We start from the raw sequence: 21,446 nt of genomic DNA, 5'->3' as shown, positions 1-21,446 counted from the left end.
CATCCTCATTTGCCCCACTGTTTGCCATTGGTGAACTGGAAGTCTGTCCTTGTGTCTTGCTTAAGTGTTTTCTCATTTTTATTTTTGTTGTTGCGCTGTCCTTGGTTTAATCTCTGGGTTTTCACCCAAATCTTCCTGATATAGTTGAGCCCTAGCTTCTGTGTCTCTAATGACCCACAGATATTCTCATCTTCATAACATCAGAGAAAACAGCTCATCAAATCAACCGCAATGCTTTATCCCAACTGATACAATCAGCAACACATTAAGATCAAGCACAACTTGGACACTGACCACCTGTGGTAGTCACTAGTCTATCACCCTTAAATCATTTGAATTAAATTGAAATCAAGAAGCAGTCCAGAACATGTCTGCAGTGAACAAAATTTCAATATAGTGTATTTACCATTTAATGGCTCAGACAGAGCGAGGATGCAAGACCCCTGGTCTCAGCTGATGGCTGAACCCCATGATGCTGACTGACCTCAGGCTGCAAGGCCCAGATTGAGTTCTCCAGCTTTCTGAATGGTTGAACTCCATACCGTTCTATTACAGGTTTCCCACGCCCTTTCTTTAAAGATGTTCAAAGTAGGAACTCAGAAAAATACCCTTAATGACCACCTCTGCCTTTGCAGAGTGGGTCCAAAGACGGGCACAGTCAGGAGGTCTGAGAGTGCGTGGGGATGGTGAGTGGCTTATGGGGGTTCCGGGGCACAGCTACCTTCCTGGCACTTGAGCAATGGTGGCTGGGGTGGGAGAAGGAGTGGCTCTCCTTCCCGCAGTGGATCAGGGCCCAGGCCACCTCCTTGCACTTGAGTGATCAATATGCTCTTATTTTGATAGCTCTACTATTTGAGGAAATATAATTTGTTCCCTGATGTATGTGTGTACGTCCATAAAGTTACAAGCCTTGTTACTAGGATTGTCTAGAGAGGACAATAAACAATATTAGGTTAAGAAAGATTCTGAAATGTATGATAAAATGAAGGCTCTGTGACTCATGTCTTTTCCTCCCAATTTATAGAAAGAACTGGGTAGTGGGAAGTCCACTAGATTGAAAGTTAAAGATTTGAATTTCAATTCTGTCTCAACTGATCACCATACCTTGGCTAAATCAGTTATACTTTCTGAGCTTCTGTTCCATTGTGGATGGTCCCAATTGTCTGTAACTTATTTTCTGTCTCTAATTCCATGGTCCACGACTGATTACCTTCTACACATAAAACGCTTGTACACCAGGGATTGAACTCAGATCTTTGTGCTTGCAAGGCAGGCAGCGGAAGCACTGAGCTAAATCCCTGGCCCATGGTTTCATATATTTTTAAATGGTGATAGCAATCATGAGAGTAAGGATAGGTTGGGATTTAAGGAAAGCACGTCAGGTAAAGTGCCTGAAGCCATTTTAATGACTGCCATTTGAACCAGACTTGCAGTCTGGGGGATTGAACTCAGATCTTTGTGCTTGCAAGGCAGGCAGCGGAAGCACTGAGCTAAATCCCTGGCCCATGGTTTCATATATTTTTAAATGGTGATAGCAATCATGAGAGTAAGGATAGGTTGGGATTTAAGGAAAGCACGTCAGGTAAAGTGCCTGAAGCCATTTTAATGACTGCCATTTGAACCAGACTTGCAGTCTGGAACATGACCCTGAAAAGTCCTGAATTACTATCCTTAAATAAATCAATTGACAGAAGAATATCACTAGATATCTATAAAATGTCCATTTCCTCTTCCTTCTTTTACTACAGAACACTGGCTTGATTTGGGATGAAATATGCTGAATTTCTGCTTTGGGCTGATGGATGTATTTACTTCATGGTAGCCAAAGAATAATCAGCAGGCGTCTGCTAAATAAGGATCCTGAAAGGCTATTGGTTTCATCATAAGAAGAAGTAAGCTTAGCCAGCACTCGCTTTATGCCCTTCTGCTGTCTTGGAATGTGGTCCTGAAGCCTGGAGATGTAGCAGAGGAGGACACAGAACAGCAGTGTAGAGAAGCAGTGTCTTTGGTGACTCTTAGGAGCAGGTGTGCTAGTCTCAGCCTGCTTTCACTTTTTGTTACTGGAAACCATAGCCCCCTAATTATAGATAAGTGTCTGTTACATGAAGCCTAATGCAATCCTGGCTAATAAAATATCCCCAAACAACTGCTTCCCACATCAGGTACACCATAGGATAAACTATCCCTCAAAAGAATGTATGGCCACCTGTGGCCCAACCAATATTCCATGACAGTGGAGAAGCCCCTGTTGTACTCACCCTCTCTGCTTTTGTTCCAAGTTAACAGTAAGAAGAGAATTCTGGGGCTGGAGATATAGCTCAATGGTTCTGCTGCCTGCCTTGCAAGCACAAGGACCCAAGTTCAATGCCCAGCACCAAAAAAAAAAAAAAAAAAAAAAAAAAAAAAGAAGAGAATTCTGGGATGTCCTAAATTAAGTTGCAGGCCAGAGACTGGAAAGAAGGAAGAGACAAGTGTTCATTTTAACTCATAGATTCAACAAATCAATGAAGAAAACAAAAACTGCCCCACGTTCCTTTTCTGTGCACTGAAGGCCACCCATCAAGGCCATCGTGGAGCCAACACTTAAACTAGGCAGCAGCAAAATCTTCTCTCCATGGACTCACTTCATATCCCAGAGCTTCACCTGCTTGGCCTTGTCCTGCCACTCTTACCCATAGCCAATATAGTTTCAGCGTAAACTTTATGTTTCTTCTTCCCAAAATTCCATTATGAACATCCTTGCCCCTTGGGTCTAGTGGACATTCCTCAGCTTCTTCCGGTCCTGCTGCTGGTGCCTTATGGGATTTGTGGCAGGATGGTCGTTTGACTTTTGGATAGCATCTGTAAGAGCTTGTAGCAGTTAGGGTAGAGTTTCAACTTGATGGGCTCTGGGGTCCCCCAAGGTGATTGGTGGCTCTCATTTCCAGGTATGTCAGGGTGGGTCATGCGGTGTGGCTCTGGGGTTTATGTCTGGTCTTCACCCCTTCCTCTCTAGCACTGTTTCCCTGCTGTGATGGTGTCCTGACTGCCATGAAGTAGACAGCTTTGCACCCCTGCCCCTCAGCCTTGATGTCTCTGCCTTGGGGCCAGCGGCTCATGGACTGAAACTGTAAGCACATCAAAGCTCCCCTCATTTAAGCAATAAAAAAGCTGGCTGATACAGAGCTCAACAGGTCCTTTATTTCAGAGAGCTCTTAGTCTCAAAAGTTTGATTAACACATTCTTTTCACAGAAAAGAGATTATTACTCTTAACAGTGACAATAAACAAAAATAGCAAGCATCTTCTATGGTTGTTAAAGGGCTTTTGATTAATTAGCTGACTTCAAGCAGCACTACTTAACTCAAGAACATTCAGCTGGAGAAAAGACGGTATTAATTTGAACTCTCTTGAATAGCCCTTTTAAGGGTTATATCTATTGTCCTATAAAACTCTCCTTAGGTGCTAAGAACGCAAACAAAATTATTGTTAATTTTTCAATTCATTTTATCGTAGCTAACATTTCATATTGAACTTGTTACATATTTTATGGCTATCCACTGTATTAGAATCTTATAAAATTATGCTTATATTACATTTTTTATAAAATTGAAGAATAATTTTACAGTTTCCAGTGATTATATAAGTTGCTTTTATGACGGCCAGCTGGTTGTATTTATTGTTTGTGTGATGCTGAATTCTTGGCCAGAATACTACTCTGTTGTAGTAATTTTCCCAGGAGAAGCACAGCTTCTATTTTATAGCAAAACGCTTCACAATGCCATTTCTAGAATCCATTTAAAGATAGGTGATCAAAATATTTTTCTCCTTCCAAGAAGGATTTGTCTCCATAAGTCCCTGCTGGACAGGATAAGCTGCCTTTTTGAAGCGCTCTCAACCAAGCCTTCCCTCAAAACATGAAAGTTTCTTTCTCAAGTCTGTAGTCTGTGCACCTCTTCACTAACCAACTCCCTGTACCTCCTGAGTACTCCTGCTTCCTCTGGCACCACAGCCCCTGTTTGCTAGGTCTTCTTCCTCCCTCTAAGCATGGCCATGCCCCTCCCATGCAGCCAGGGACTTCTCTTTCTGTTGGCACAGGCTATAGCTAGTTGGCTCCTCGGTCCCTCTGTAGCTTCCAGAAGAAATTCTGTTATTTATTTTTAAACTTTCTCAGTATCCAGGGGTCCCAGTGGCACAGCACCCAGCATCTCCTCCCTTACTTTCCTTCTTCCCCACCCCAGATTTACCTAGGAGCTTCTTATGGAATAACAAGCCAAACCCAACCTCTGTGGGCCCATGTTCCCCTCAGGCAGGAGAGGCCTTTCCTAATAAGGCGAAACTCTCTTTACTTTCTGAGAGGTAGGGAGACTCAGGCCCTACAACATGTTTAGACAAGTACTCTAACACTGACCTACATCCCCAGTCCCTCCAAGGAGGAGTCCTTTTTCCGGTTGCTAAGGGAATATTTTTTCCATCTGATATTTGTTCACATAGTTCCATGAATAACTAAAGAAAGCTCTGACTTCACAGAATCACTTTAAGAGCTCAGTCTTTAAACTTTGATTTTAGAAATGATGGTGGAGGAAGAGTACAAACAGGGGGTCTGGACCTTTCTTCAGCTTGTGATAGTCATGGAAACATCAGGATGACATGAGACCCTTGAGATCCAAACCACATTTGGTGTATTTTCCTCTGTGACAGTCATCTGGAGACAGAGGAGAAGCCCCTGCCTCTCCTCTCGTTTTTCCTATAATGGCTGTAGGGAAGGGATGGTTTGGCCAAGGTTTCTCACGACCTTCCTCTTTGCTTCCTTTCTCTCCCATTGAGTCCTTCTCTCCCAAGGATGGCCTGGGACAACTTGCCTTTGTGTCCTTCTGGGTTACATAGTGTCTATTCTCTGTGCCACTCCAAACAGAGGTGCAGCTTGGCTGTCAGCAATGGCACCCTTCCCAGCAACCATTGCTCCAGACACTGGCCCTTATTTGAAGAAGTGGTAAGGAAACTGCTCCTAATGTGGCAGAGATAAGGGAGATATCCGAGTCATTTTGCTTTCAATATACTTTGTATCAGCTATCTTTTCTACTTAAACACTTCAAAGTGAGAAGAGGCAGATGTGGGTGGATCAAGCACTTCTCTGGGTTCCTTTAAGTAAAAGTATCTCAAAGACTCAGAGAAGTCCAAGGTTCTTGGGGCTGAAGGAATAGCCAGGTTTGTACGCACATGTGAGCACAAGGTGTAAAATTTAGCTTAGCTACTGAAGTTAAAAAAAAAGATTGAAAAATTTTGTCAACTTGAGAAATGATTTCTTTTACAACAGAAATTTTCACTATTTTTAAAGAACAAGTCAGCCAGCTGAAGTTTGATTTGCTATACAAATTTTTTTTTTCTGTCAAGAATTATCCATTTCAATGAAAGCTATTCACAAATCTCCCTACCTCTTGAGAGGGTGCTGTCCCATGACAACATCCTGAGGAGATGGTGCCTTTCCAGGTCTCGATCAGTGCATTAGGCAAAGCCCCGCTGCTTTCTAATATTGAAGACTCTTGATAGGTTGTACACAAAGGCACGCAGGTGTGAGTGTATCTGTGTGTTTTCATGTGCTCACACGTGTAGTGTATGTTATAACAGAAGAATAAAATATGAGGGAAGAATGTTGGCTTTTGCTTCTCAGGTCACCTCCTGTCACTCTGAATGGTTCTGCTGAATTCCTATCCTCATCTTGCCCCTACAGCTATTACTCTTGCTCTTATCATTTCACACTTGTGGGGACCACCCCCTTACCATTCTCTAAGCTATTAAAGTTAGACAATTGTATATTTTAAGCTTTTGCTGAATCTGGGATAATGAAGGAGGACTACAGTGTAGACCAGTTGGGGAAAGTTAGGGAAAGGCCTTGGTGTTCTCAGAATCCTTCTGCAAGCTGTCGAGTATGGGCGATTTACATTCTTGTCTTTCCATTTAAGGTCACACTGGCTGCTGGGCTGCTAGGACCTGTTTTCCTTCTCTATTCCAGTCTTTTGACCATCTATCTTCTTCTCAGAGTCTTTCGGTTTCCTGTACCTTCCTCATTCAGCAAAGACTTAAAAACTCTCTAACTCTTTACAGAGAAAGGGGCTGAGGGAAAACAACCTGAATGGAAGTTAGGGCTGAGGGACTTCTCTCAGACTTAGAAGCACACCTCTCATTTAGATTGTGTGTTATCGAGGAGTCGGGCTGGGGTCTTTGGGTAAAGGGAAGAGCTAATGTCACTGCCACTGATACAACCACTTCTCATCACTAAAATCGACCCTGTGTGCCTAACCTACAGAACATGTTGGCTACCCACAAACCCCTCTCCTTCCAGAATATGCATTGCAGAGCTCACCTTGTATCACCAACAGCCCCCTCCACGTGGGTCTCAAACAGAACAGCAGCCTTATGTCTCCCACCTTCCAGAAAGTGAAAGCAACTGCAAGCAATTCCTGTTCAAGGTAAATGCTCCTTTTCTGTAAAGCTTGCAGAATATAAATTATTAGAGCAGACATTTCCTCATTTAATGACTGAGTTCCAATCCTGAGACTAAGTCATTAAATGAATTTGTTGCTAAATGAGGACGTGTACCTAGTACATCCGTTACAATATTCATAACAAGGAAATGGTCAAAGGAAACTCCAACTTGATGACTGCTTTTATTTGCATGACTCTTGCATGCACTACTGTAATGTATAACAGAACATGAAACTACAGTACCATGCTCTACTCTACAGTACCATCAGCAAAAACTATACTACAGTTCTATATAAACAAGGTATACTGTAAAGAAAAAAGACATGGAGGCTCTAACAATGTGTACAGAACTGTACCATACAAAGATGGGTTATAAGTCCAAACAGTATATTTCTGTTGTAAGTCCAAACAGTCATTAAACAAGGAATATCTGTATACAAAGAGTGTTTATACTTCACTCTATTTTTAGGACATGGTCAAGTTTTACTGTGGGCGGGGGGACAATATCCAAACATTGAATTTAGTCGACCTGTAGCTCATCTCTGTCATCTGTAATCCAGAAACCTGAGGGCCAAATCAGTCCTGGGTCAGGTCCAAGCTCACAGGCAGGACCCTCAGTGGGAAGCTGGGACTATTGTGACCTCAGGACAGGAGCAGGTGGTCTGGTAATAGCTCTATGGGGACATGACATAATTTAGGCTACAAACCTTGTCAAGCATAACAAGTGGCTCAGAGTTCTTGTAAACATGACGGGGGCTTAAACTCTTAAAAGCTATGACTAGACATGCAAAAATATGTACATGCATATTAGCAGTACTGGTAAAACTTACCTACCAATAAGGAAATTTGTGCTGTATTGTCAAAAGAGACAGTTTCTGTGATAGTTAACTATGTGTCAGCCTGAGTGAGAAATGCCCAGCTGACTGGCTGAGCATAGTTATGGGTGTGACTAAATGGATTTCCTGAAGACAGAAGAGCCATCTTGGATGTCAGTGGCACCAACCAACAGGCTTGTGGCCTGAATAAAATGGAACAGGGAAAGAAGGAGGGTTCAATTCTGTTTCCTCACAGAAGGTCCAGTCTTTGCCTTGGCCTCAGTGTCCATCTCATGGCTTCCTGTGTAGGCTCTTTGGTCTTCCGTCACGGACACTTCGGCCTCCTGATACAGACTCTCCTGGGGCTCTACAAGGACCTCCAGGCCTTTGACCTTTGACTGGATCCTTCAGAGCTCCAGCGTGCAGACAGCCCTTTTGTACTCTTCCACACTTGACCTTAGGAGGCCATTGTCAGCCTCCCTTGTAAATCCATGTATATTTATATATCTTCCATTAAAGATGTTTCTCTAGTGAGCACTGACTGACGGTGCTTCCTCTAGTGTCATTCAGATCATGACTCAAATCATTATTGAGAAAATATGAGGAAGTCTTATAGGTTCTGAAATCTGATTCAGACCTCACTTGAATCTGTTTTCCCCCATGGAAGAATCAGCTATATCTGTCTAACATCGTTAAAATACTTGGTGACTTCTAGCCCTTAGGACACTGTTCTCTGCCCCTTAGGCATTTCAATGTTTTCTTCTAATTATAAAAATAATATATATCTTTAGTGTGGAAATTCTAGAAAATTCAGAAAAGCATAAAGAAAAGAAAAATACCACCTATAATTCTACCACCAAAGGTAATCACAGATCACATTTTGGTTTAAGCATGCTATTGCCCTAAGACATTTTATACATATAATTGTGCAAGGAAATGGATTAGGTGGCTGATGGGACCAGAGGCGGAAGAGTCCACAGTGGTGGTCTGTGCCCTGCAGAGCTAGAGGATCTGGTATCTGCTCAGTCCAAGAAGCTGGAAGCCAGAGAACAAGAGTGATCAGGGATGTATGTAGCCTCAGTCCGAGGCTGAAGTCCTGGAAGCTCCTGGGAGAGTTGCTGGTGTCACTGCACTAAAAGGTTGAAGACAATGGAGTCTGATGTCCACAGGCAATGGCAGCAGAAGATGCAGCTGTGCAAGCAGAATGGGGCTCTTCAAAACACGGGCCAACTTCCTCCTTCTTTTCCTCTTATTCCATCCAGGCTACCAGCCTACTGGAGGGTGCTCCTCACAGCCAGTGAGTCTTTTTCAGCTTGCTGGCCTACATGTCAGTCATTGCTGGAAACCCAGACACACCCAGGATGGTGCTGCATAATCTGGTCAAGTTAACTGTCACACTTACTGGTCATGTACTTGTTTACAGCATATTTATGCTTTTTTATACTGAGGTGATAGGCTGAATATGTTTTTGTGTCCTACTTCTTAAAACATCAGAACAAAAGTATATCCCTGTGTGAGTCAATACTCTTCAGAAATTGCTTTTAGAGATATTAATGTAAAAACATGGTTTCTAAGCTACATGCAGTGCTGAGTATCTACATCCCCAACTGCTTGAGCAGCTGAGGCAGGAGGATCACCTGAGCCCAGGAAATCAAGGCCAGCCTGAGCAACAGAGCAAGACTCTACATCTTGTAAATGGAAAAAGGAAGGAAGAAAGAAAGATATCTCCTTCAAGAGTACACACTAGGCAAACTCCACTTGCTGAAAGCTTCTCCCATTTGTGATGGCCTTGAGGAGATCACTCAGGTCAAGTCCTTAACATGGCTTCATGATTTACCCCGATCACTTCTTCAGCTTCTTCTCTCTTCATTGTTCCATCCAGGCTCAAGCTCTAAGTGCCGCAGACCCCAGAATAAATCTCTGGAATGAGTCCATTGGTCACCTAACCAGTCTGTCTGTCTGCTCTCCCTGTTTCACTCCCTTCTTGATGACTCAGACTTGAATGATCTCCTTCTGAGAGCTCTCTCGTTTCAGCTGCCTCATCCCAACTCATCTTTTGGAGCTAATTTAGACTCTCCTCACAGGGCTTTCTTGACCCTCCATGACAAGGCCAAGGGTCCCTTTCCTGAGACCCCACAGCATTCCCACTCCCTTCTTCAAAGCATTTATCGTGGTATCAGTCTTAACCTGTTTTCTTGCCTGCTTCCGTGAAAGGACTGAGACTTCTGTCAGGACAGAGGCCATCTCCATCTATCTGTCATTTTTACAAAATTGCATCTCCAGCACTGTAACAGTATTTTGCACATATTTTACATTTATTTGTATTATTTTTTATTATCTTGTCTTGTACGTTATGTATTTCCACAGAGGAGCCTTTAGCTGGGGATTCAGCTCAGTGGTGCCGCTGCCTGCCTCGCAAGTGAAAGATCCCAAGTTCAATCCCCAGTACTAAAATAAAAATTTTTTAAGAAAGGAGACTTTAATGTTTTATTTGCTGCTGTATCTAATCCTAGTGGTTACAATTTTGTTAATGTCTTAAAGTTTATCATTCCACTCCATATTTTGTTTGTGCCTGAATATAAGGTGTGACAAAAATATGGTATTTAAATTTTAAAAGTATTACAGTAAAAGACACACACTGCCATTAATCCCCACCAAAATAACCCTCCTCCCTTCGAACACGCTTATTCCACCATTCTTACCACTTTCTGAAGCAGTCCTGGAAGTCTCTTTTCATGAACACCTTCAGTTGCACTGTCCTGGCTGCCTCGATGTCCTGAATCAATTCAAAACATTTACCTTTTACGGTCATTTTGACCTTCAGGGAAGAACCAGAAGAAGTGTGGTGCCAGAGCTGGTGAACGAGATGGATGAGGATGAACTTTAGTGTTTTATGAGCCTGCCTTTCGGTTGGATGGCACTCACCAGAAGCACCCATCGTACTTCTTTTCACAGTTCATAAAGACACTTACAAAAGGACTTCCCAAACTACTTCAGAAAGTGGCAAGGGCGGTAGGATATTTTTAAAATTTAAACATTCATTGTATAATTTGATCACACCTATTTCCTGTTGTAAACCAGATGCCTGGGATTACTATAGTTACTACATCGCAACTATTTAGTACCAATTCCCCGCGTCAAATGTACTACAAGCATGAACTAATAAAAATTTAAAATTGTTTAAAAAAGAAACGTCTTTCTATTTGGCTCACTTACACATGTAGAGCAGAAGGTGGCGCAAGAGAGCGCTTTCTTATCCTGGTCCAGGCATCCTCCACCGGCCCACAAACCAAGGAATGGAAGTAGCTCTGCCTTGACCTCCTTTCTTTCTGGCTTCTACCTTTATGCTCCTCTACTTCTCCCCCATCCACTCAGACCTCTGCCTCAGATTATAGAAGATGTTCGATTTCTTCTAGTTGGTCCAGTAATGGAGTTGGGGAAGGGATCAAGAAAAGTGGCTGTCCCTGTCATAATAACTGTCCTGCCCTGAATCAGTGCAAGCCTGAGCCTCAGAGAGGAGCAACTTGGAGCATCTTCCCCATCGTGTGCCTAGCCACGCAATACTTAGAGTCGTCACTCGTTTGGGAAATGGTACAGTATTTCATTCAACCCTCAAACATTGAATGAGTTTCTTTTCTCATCTAATCTAAATTCAGCGAAGAAATATCATTTAGCTACAATTTTGCCAAATTAATTGTTTCAGCATCAGGAATAATAATTTATCTTACAAGGCAGCTGGTGGTATCTCATTGTTGTGATAATGTATATTTTCCTAAAATATATATTTTAGATGCTAGATAGGCAAAAAGTGATATTTCACTGTTGTCTTACTTTGCATTTACCTAAAGTATACGCAAGTTAATAATAATATTAATAATTTCAAAGTACATTTTTCTGTTTTGTAAAACAATATATTTTTTGGGACTTTTGTCTAACAATTCTGAGATCATGTGAGACTAAAAAGTCATTATTGTTTCTAATTATATCTCAGAACCATACACTACAGTTGGAATTGAAAAGAAATAGTGATCATCTAGATACCACCATAGCTTCATAGAATAAAAATAATTAAGATCCACTAGGGGAAAGATACACCCAATGGCAGTCATGATAGCTGAATCAGATAAAAATGTCATTAACTTATAGCTGCAAAACTTCTGGGTATTTCCGTTTAAGCAATATTTTTTAGCACAAAGGAGACATGAGTTAAAAAAAGCATGGTGGGGCTGGGGATGTCGCTCAGTGGTACCATGCCTGCCTGGCAAGCATGAGGTCCTGAGTTCAATCCCTGGTACCAAAAACACACACAAAAAACAAAACACCAGTGAATATATGTGTATTTTAAATTTATTACCATAATTAACATTGCCACTTTCTGTCTCACAGCAGCTCCCCTACCTTTGAACACACTGTCCTATTGTTCTTGTCACTTTTTGAAGCAGTTCAAGAAGTTATTGGGCTGGAGATTTAGCTCAGTGGTTCCAGAGGCTGCTTCACAAACGCAAGGACCTGAGTTTGATCCCCAGTACCAAAAAAAAAAAAAAAAAAAGTTATCTTTTGTGGCCTTAGTTGTGTGCTATGGCTGTCTTGAAGGCCTGACTCAGTTGAAACTGTTCTTTTCATGGCAGTTTTGACTTTTGGAAGAGCCAGAGTTGCATAGGGTCAGATCCAGTGGATAAGGTAGACAGGGATAGAAATTACTGTACCAGAAGCAATGTGTGACACAGCATTGTCATGATGGAGGATGAAACCATTTGCCCATTTCTCAGGCCATTTACATTGGTTCTTAAACTCTCTCATAAGCCCTTTGAGTATTCAGAATTCCCTAGAGTATTCTTGGATACAAACTCAGTTTGCACAATTCCATCAAGGTCAAAAAACATAATCAACATCAGTTTGATGTTGGAGCTTGACTGACATGCGCCTTTTTTTTTTTCTTTCTTTTCTTTCTTTCTTTCTTTTCTTTTTTTTTTTTTTTTTTTTTTAAAAGAAAGTTGGGTTTTTTTTTTTTTTTTTTTTTTTTTTTTTTTTTTTTTTTTTTTTTTGCAAAAGAAGAGTTGGGTGATTTCCATTGAAACCCTGAAACTTGGTATCAAGAGCATAATCATAGACCCAAGTTTCATCTTGCATGATGACATTTCTTAAAAAGCTGGAACTAGAAGTGGTGAGATTGTGCAAATCCAGTGAAATGCATTGTTTGAGATCCATGATTTATAGCACACTGTAAAACATACCTTCTCACGTACAACCATAGCTTATAACCAACTGACTGCACCAAACAAACTGAAACTGCTCACATACCTTAATTAAGATTTGAGGCACTGCTTCTTGTATTGAAGATCTTCTCCTTTCTTTGGATGTCACATGGCAACAGCCCTCACTGTTTTTGTTTTTATTTTTGTCTTTGGTACCAGGGTTCAAACACAGGACCTCATATATGCAAGGCAGGCAGCAGCACCACTGAGCTAAATCCCAAACCGCTTTCACTGTATTTTTTGAACATATGACATACTTAGTAAAAGTTTGCTCAACGGGTGATGCAAGAAAAAAATAGATAGGGCTGGCTTCCTTCAAGGAGTTTATATATTAGAGTGAAGGATTGATATTAACCATCAATGGTACCAAGCAGAAATGTATAGAATAAAGTTGAATGAATAATGACACATTCAAATTTATAGAAGCTTACCAACATATAATGGGGAGGGAAGTAAGAAAAACTGCAGCGGGGATGCTTTTACATTCTGGTGAAAAATTTTAAAACCCACAGTCGACCATAGTTATACATCCTTCCCACTGCTCTGAGTCTGGTTGTATAATAGGAGTTTCAGAGGACTACAGTGCAGTTTAGATACCTCCCTCCTTGCAGCCTTCATAACAGAGTAGAGCCTCCACTGTCACTTGTTTGGGAAAGAATATTCAAACAACAAACACTCAACAAAGTTTATTCTTAATCAAGTGCTATGAATGAGCCATCAAGAGTTATGATCTCCCTATTGGAACCATTGTCCTGGGAGTTGTAGGTTCCAGAAAAGTTATAGACGGGGGACAGACAGAGGTCAGATGCCAGAGAGACCAGGACAAGAGGCCAAAGCCTCACCCAGGGGCACAGCACCGGCCCAGAGAGAGGTCAGACAGCTGTCACTATGAGCAGGGATGGAAAACTGGGCAAGGGCAAGCCTTGGGAACAAGTGTGCAATCAGAAGTGTCAGGGGCGGGAGGGAGGGAGGAGCAGGAGACTAGGAGACTCGGCAGGAAAAGTGTTTTGTTGTGAGTAGACGTTGTTCAGGGTTCACCGACCAGCTTCAAGGCGTTTCCTTCAAGGCATTGCTAACTTTAAGGACTGTGTGATCTGACCAGTGTCTAACCATAGAGGTGAGCACAAAGTGGTGTGTGTGTGAGACGGTCAATTAGGAGTTCTGAGGCTTCAAAGAGGAGATAGCAGAGTGTGGTATGGTCTTGAAGGGTAGAAGATGGAAGAGGCGGCGTAGGCTGAATGGTATGGGAACCAGTATGGAACATTGGTAGTGTAAGGTCCGACTCGACGCACCTTCCCCCAATGACCAGCCGAGACCGTACGGATGCAAGATGCAGAGGTTTTATTGCGTGGGCCACGGGCGTCTCTAATGTCCGAAGACAAGAGAAGCGCCCCGCCAAGGATGATCTTGCTTATATATAGTTTGAAGAGTGGGAAAGCGGGCTTTACAGAAGCAGATTTGCGGATTGGTTAATTCATGAGGCTATTTGCGGATTGGTTAATTCATACGAGGCCATGAATACAGGGGAGGGGTTTAACAGGGGAATTTTGGCGCCGAAAAGTCCCTGATCCGTTAAGAGGACTAAACAAAGAGTCAGGGAATTCACAGAACAAGACTGCAAACACATTGCTTATCTTATGCAGGAAATGTTCTAGGGTCACCTTTTGTCAAACCATTTGCCCCTGGGCGGGCTGTTAACCAAGGTAGCAATTAGCATATGAAGAACAGTCTGGCCTATTAGCATGGAGTCACTTTAGCCTATTCATGTCTTACAATAGGAACAAGCAGCACTCGCTGAGTACTTTCTTTGGGAAAAGCACAGTGTGATACATGTTCAGTCATGTTTAAGCCACACAATGACTTTAGGGAAAACATTTAATGGTTAGCCTCACTTCCCAGATTAAGAAACTGAACTATATGTAACTTATTCAAGGTTTCACACTGCAGTGTGAGTCCTAACTCCAGAGTTGTATCATGAACTACTAAATAAACTCCATGGACACGATTATGAAGAGGCTTTTTCAAACTAAGAGGTCTGGACTTTCTCTTATAGGCAGCAGTGATGCACACTGATAGGTATGGCTTACTGTCCCCAGCATGAACTTTAGACTCGTTGGATTTCAGACTCCTTGGATGTGACAGTTTTTTTAGGTCTCAGTTTCCTTTGTTAAATTAAGGATAATGATGTTTTCTTGCTGGAGTGTTGTGAGATTTAAATACAAGAATATACATAAAAGCAACTTGTTAACTACAAAGCTAAAACTGAATTTTAGCTATCTTGATTTCTACTGTATTTTAGAGAAATCATCATGGTAGCTCCTGGGCAGGAGACTGTTGTGTCGTGTAGACAAAGAACTATGACAAGGGTCCACACTGAGGCAGTGGCAGTGAAGGTGGAGAGGAAGGGCATATGCAAAGGACCATTAACGTCACTTTGTCTGACCAAATGACCGAGTGGATATGGGGAGAGTACAGAAGGGGGGTCAGGATGAGTCGGAGTTTTATGCTGAGTAATCCAGTGGATGCTGAGGTCATCAGTAAAGGAGGAAGAGTAGGCAGGATGATGTGCTTTATTTCAGGAACATGACGCATCTAGCAAGTGGGATGGTGGAATAAGAGTGTCATTACTGCAGCTGCCAGGGCTTTATAAACAAAGGAACTATCTCTTCACAACTGGATCTAAACTCTAAAATAAATATATCACTGGGTAATTCTATGGGCCTATTTCCTTCAAGGAGCACCCCTAAAGCAGTATGATTTCTTTTAGTCAGGTACAAACTAAAAGGCTGGATCACATTTAGGATCCCTGATACAGGGGGGCAGCAGAAAGAGTTAGTTTTAGCTGTTTAAATGCTGACTCTTGCTCTTTACTCTATAATAATCACTGTCTTTCTGGGGCCTTTAAAGATTTATACATATAGAGAATCTAGATCCTGTAAAAACCTTTTATCTCAAAAATTTTTTATGTTTTAATTTAAGTCCTTTTATCTCTAAGCAGCACAAACTTTATATCCTGCCTCTTGAAGCAGCATTAATACTCTCTCAATATCCTATTTAGTACATCCAAAAATTAACAATAATCATAATTTTATGTATGAAACTTCATAACCTTTAATCTAATTAGGTATCAAAAGCATTTTTATAGAACCTCTTAATAACTTTTTCTACAGAAATCCTATTTTGAAAATTGGGCACTATAAACATAACACAATAGCATATCTAGAATTTAACCCTTTGATGATAACCAATGTAAACATTCTATAACAACATATTTGGCCATGTTTACTGGGGGTATATCTTTTCAGAAGGCATTAGTGAATAGACCAGAATAAATTTTCTCTGAGTAGCTGTCTTTTTTACTATTAACAGTTTATCTAGATCTGAGTTTATACCTAATTATCTTGACAAAATTTTAACTTATAAAACCAGGTTATAGGAATTAACAAATTATTAGTATCCTTGCTGTCATTTCAATCTAGTATAATTGGACAAATACCTTTCAAACAATTGTACAGACACAAACTTGTAAGACAATTTGTGAAACTATAATACACTCAAATGTATTTTGACCAATTGAATTATAAGGCAGGTGGCAGCACCATTGAGCTAAATAAATCTCCAGCCCTAACCTCTTTTAGTTAACACTAGTCAAAACTTTGGTAGATCAATTAACAGATCTCATAGAATTAGAATCAAAAGGAATGAAAGCTCTGTTATTATAAAAGTAAACCTTCTGTAACAAACTTGAAACCAACAAGCAAATATATATAATTTTGTTAAATCACTTCCACATACCTTCTCTACATACTTAAGCCTTCTGGTCTTGTATATCTTTCTTTATATCTTTCTAACAAGACAAACATACAAAATCTTTTCATATCAAAAGTGTATTTCTTTTACCCATAGCTTTTCTACTATCTTCTTCTGTCTCATTTACTATTAACCTTCTATAGCAAACTTCAGCTATTAAAATCTTAAAGTGTTCTTTTTTTTTTTCAAGATTGTTACATCTTAAAATTTGACTGGCTATCTATAGAACAGTATTAACCTTGAGTTTTTATCAACAAAGTATAAAAGACCAAGTTAACCCTATAATTGAAATTCAAAAATTTGCAATGCACAATAAATGTTTAAAGCACACCAATTAAACTTAATTTTAATTGAAACAAAGATACATTTATCAAATAGTTAAAATTTTCTAACTTGATTTTTGTTGTAAAAATCTCTTGATGTCTGCCAAAACACAATTGCAGTTTCTCTGGCTTGCAGTTTTTTTTTCCTTATATTTTTGTCTTTCAGAATTTTCCTACCTGATTTTAATCCATTAGAGATTTTCTCATTTTAGTTCTGTTAATCTGAGTGTAAGCCCTGTTTCATCTTTTTTCTGAGTCCCATCATGCTTTCCCATTTGCATCCTCCAGTGCAGTAAGGTTAAACAACTTTGTTCTACCCTTACCTCCTTCATACCTTCTATCTTAGCAACTCAAGTGGAGGGGAGACATCTCGACCTCCTCCAAAGGGGAAACACTGGGATTTGCCTGTAACGATGTCACATTTTCTGAGAGACAAGTTTACCACAGGAAAATGGCAGATTTAGCAAGCAGGTGTTTTACAAACAAAACTAAATAGTTCTTACTAGCAGCTGATTACCACAGAGCAGAAAAGCTTGAGTAGCTCCTAGAGCACAAGAGGCTCCACATTATCAAAGTCTCAGGTAAGTAAAACAAAGGCAGATAACTTTTCTTTTGTCTAGAAGTTTTTTTTTTTTTTTCCTTTGGGGCCAAGTCTGGCTTAGCTGAGACCATGATAACTCACAAAGTTTTTAAGCATCTTTGGTTGCAGTTTTATCTTATAGTCCCCCACAAAATCTGTATCAAAATTTTTAATTATGCACTTCAGAACAGTTGGTTTGGTATCAGCATTTCCCATAACTATTAGATATTCCCTTGTCCCCTGATGCAATGCAAGACAAAGGGTGGGGTGCCAGGGTTCTGTTTCAGAAAACAGCCTTGTTTATTTGCCTGGAGGGCTCTTTAAGCATAAGCCCTCCTCCCTTCCTTTTGATGTACAAGGGAAGCTACCCAGCTCTTCCCATTCACTCTCCTAACCAATTCTCTTTCACACACAGTCACCTAAGAAGTTAATACATTCCCTCCCTGGGTCCCCTTCCAAAGACAAACTAGGGAGCAACCCAGGGGATCTCACCATTCAGACAGATGATTTTATTCATTTTCCTTCTTTCTGTTCAACTATTGACGAGCCGGCCTCTGCGTCCTAGAAAGGGAACCCAGGAAATCCTGGGGGCGCGCACCTTTTCCCTTCCAAGGAGGCAAGACAGTCGCCTGCTCAGGTGGGACTCGGATTGACACAGGGAGCGAAGCTTTCCATGAGAGAATTTAACCCCGTAATCATCCTGCTCAGGGATAAAAAACAATTTTAAAATTAGTTAGAAAGCAATCCAGTGGGGTGGTGTTCTTGGAGCTGCATGCTCCCATCTTGTCCCTAGGAACAAATTTAGTTTAACACTCAACAGACGAGACACTGACAAGACAGACAGACGATATACAAGGACTCACAACAAAATAGGCGCCACAAATTTCCAAGACTAACGCCGTGGATTATCAGATAACCCACAGCACAAACGAGATTTCACCTTTAACCGGGGTGATCTCTCCAAACGAGATATCACCCTTAGTCAGGGTGATCTCTCCAAACGAGAATTCACCCTTAAACAGGGTGACTTCTCCAAATGTCCAGGACGTCTCCCAGGACCAAATGGAGGCGGAGATAAGCCCGTCAGCTCTCTCCGTTTCTCCCAAATTATAATAACAGAACAAAAAAACACAAAGTGACACGTATTAGCGGACCGCTTACCTCCCGTTCCGGTTGTCGGGGTCCGTGGGGGAAGTCTCGTCGATCCCGGACGAGCCCCCAAATGTAAGGTCCGACTCGACGCACCTTCCCCCAATGACCAGCCGAGACCGTACGGATGCAAGATGCAGAGGTTTTATTGCGTGGGCCACGGGCGTCTCTAATGTCCGAAGACAAGAGAAGCGCCCCGCCAAGGATGATCTTGCTTATATATAGTTTGAAGAGTGGGAAAGCGGGCTTTACAGAAGCAGATTTGCGGATTGGTTAATTCATGAGGCTATTTGCGGATTGGTTAATTCATACGAGGCCATGAATACAGGGGAGGGGTTTAACAGGGGAATTTTGGCGCCGAAAAGTCCCTGATCCGTTAAGAGGACTAAACAAAGAGTCAGGGAATTCACAGAACAAGACTGCAAACACATTGCTTATCTTATGCAGGAAATGTTCTAGGGTCACCTTTTGTCAAACCATTTGCCCCTGGGCGGGCTGTTAACCAAGGTAGCAATTAGCATATGAAGCACAGTCTGGCCTATTAGCATGGAGTCACTTTAGCCTATTCATGTCTTACAGTAGGAACAAGCAGCACTCGCTGAGTACTTTCTTTGGGAAAAGCACAGTGTGATACATGTTCAGTCATGTTTAAGCCACACAATGACTTTAGGGAAAACATTTAATGGTTAGCCTCACTTCCCAGATTAAGAAACTGAACTATATGTAACTTATTCAAGGTTTCACACTGCAGTGTGAGTCCTAACTCCAGAGTTGTATCATGAACTACTAAATAAACTCCATGGACACGATTATGAAGAGGCTTTTTCAAACTAAGAGGTCTGGACTTTCTCTTATAGGCAGCAGTGATGCACACTGATAGGTATGGCTTACTGTCCCCAGCATGAACTTTAGACTCGTTGGATTTCAGACTCCTTGGATGTGACAGTTTTTTTAGGTCTCAGTTTCCTTTGTTAAATTAAGGATAATGATGTTTTCTTGCTGGAGTGTTGTGAGATTTAAATACAAGAATATACATAAAAGCAACTTGTTAACTACAAAGCTAAAACTGAATTTTAGCTATCTTGATTTCTACTGTATTTTAGAGAAATCATCATGGTAGCTCCTGGGCAGGAGACTGTTGTGTCGTGTAGACAAAGAACTATGACAAGGGTCCACACTGAGGCAGTGGCAGTGAAGGTGGAGAGGAAGGGCATATGCAAAGGACCATTAACGTCACTTTGTCTGACCAAATGACCGAGTGGATATGGGGAGAGTACAGAAGGGGGGTCAGGATGAGTCGGAGTTTTATGCTGAGTAATCCAGTGGATGCTGAGGTCATCAGTAAAGGAGGAAGAGTAGGCAGGATGATGTGCTTTATTTCAGGAACATGACGCATCTAGCAAGTGGGATGGTGGAATAAGAGTGGGACTTGAGTGGGGTTCAGCGTGAGCCGGGGGTGTCACTGGGTATTTGTAAGACTGCAACTCTGGAGATGGGAAAAGCCCACGTAAAAGTCAGGGCAACAATTTGTAACTCCTGAAAGCCAAGGAATTTTCCTCACACAAGTGTAAATGTTTATGTTGAAACCCAAGTTGCAAAAAGGGATCAAAGCGAAGCTTTCCTGGTTCAATCCAGACTGAGTCGCCCAAAGGCCACTTCCTGAGATACCCTCTGGCGAGGTGTCACCGAGCCTACTTTGAGAATCACCAACATGGAGCTAGAGGTGAAGACGAGGGAGCCTGACGGTCACACAGGCTATGAAAGGGAGCTGCGTACACAGAATCAGGCGGGATTTTTGGAGATTTTTCAAAAGCTGTTTTGAAACAGCTTTTGGAAGCCTCACCCAATCCTAAACAGTACTACCCACCCCCGCCCCACTGTCAGAGCCGGGCACTTCGTACTGGGGCCGTGCGTGTCACCAGACCCACAGGGCAGTCAAGTAAGGACAGCTGGCTGAAGGCTGGGCGAAGGCTGATTTTCAAGTCCATGCCCGTGGCTTTCCGCCTTATCAGAAAAGGGTGTCATGCTCACATCTGCTGGGTCCCCGGAGCTGGGATAACTGTGTTTCCCACTGTTTCCACGAGACTCTCGTGTAGTCACTAAGCCACATCAATGTTGCCCCCCCCCAGTCAAACAGTTAACAAAATGATCTTAAATATTCAACTTATGGACATTTTAAAAAGTTGAATCCATTACATTTTTTTCTCCTGAGCCTTCCTGTATCTCAACACTTTAATTCCAAGTCCACTAAGGGCAGTGTGATTTGGCTATTACATCAGAAAGACCTACTCAGTTAAGAAAGAATAGGAATAAGAAAGAGGTGAGCAGGGGAAGACAAAAGAAAAAAGCAAGGACAGTGGGTGAGGCACGAAGTGCTACTGTTTAAAAAGCAACAAACAAAAGCACTGCAATCCCAGTGATTTAGCACAATGAAAACTAATTTCTCTCTTCTTCCAAGTTCCAGGTCATAGATTTAGTTCAAAGTTCAAGGTCACTGGCGAGTGACCCTTCCTTTTGTAACTGGGGCGCCCTTCCCTGGGCTCTGCTTCTGCTCCTGGATCCTTTGCCACCTAGGGAGCAGACAGGGATGAGAGAGGGAACCACCCAGGAGAAGCGCCTCTTTGCCCAGGAGAAGGCAGAAATAGTCCAGGTAAACCCTATCCAGGCTCTGCTCCAGATGAAAATAATAAATACCTATGCACAGGTTTTGGAAAACTTAGGGAATATGTTGAGTCTTTCATACGAATACAAATTTCAGCCGTCTTCATCAACTTGTCTAGAAGTCTTAATTAAGAGGCCCGAGACAGGTAAATAAATACTGAATTCCTTCCTCCTCCCACACGTATCAACTCATCCCTAAGCAGGGGGTGCATCAGTGTGCCTTCAGATTTTCCAAAAGGATGCCGGGCATGGTGGCGCACACCTGTAATCCCAGCACTCGGGAGGCTGAGGCAGGAGGATCACTGTGAGTTCCAGACCAGCCTGGGCTACATAGTGAGTTCCAGGTCAGTTTCAACTACACAGTGAGACCCTCTCTCAAAAAACAAAAC

The 21,446-nt window shown here is 41.8% G+C and overlaps 1 protein-coding gene across 1 annotated transcript in view; it reads left to right on the top strand.

The window, feature by feature from the left end:
* The window catches only part of Tmem67 (transmembrane protein 67), a 78,471-nt gene extending 68,792 nt beyond the window's left edge, over positions 1-9,679 (top strand). The window contains exons 29-32 of the transcript XR_779301.3: positions 1,749-1,892; positions 2,996-3,109; positions 6,322-6,448; positions 8,855-9,679. The gene's annotated coding sequence lies outside the window, so the exon portion shown is untranslated. The remainder of the gene's footprint in view (positions 1-1,748; positions 1,893-2,995; positions 3,110-6,321; positions 6,449-8,854) is intronic.
* Positions 9,680-21,446: the final 11,767 nt, after the last annotated feature.

The sequence above is a fragment of the Fukomys damarensis genome, unplaced genomic scaffold, assembly GCF_012274545.1.
Source record: "Fukomys damarensis isolate Sample0158 unplaced genomic scaffold, DMR_v1.0_HiC HiC_scaffold_5, whole genome shotgun sequence".
Lineage (NCBI taxonomy): Eukaryota > Metazoa > Chordata > Mammalia > Rodentia > Bathyergidae > Fukomys > Fukomys damarensis.
This window is presented reverse-complemented; position numbering and strand designations above follow the sequence as displayed.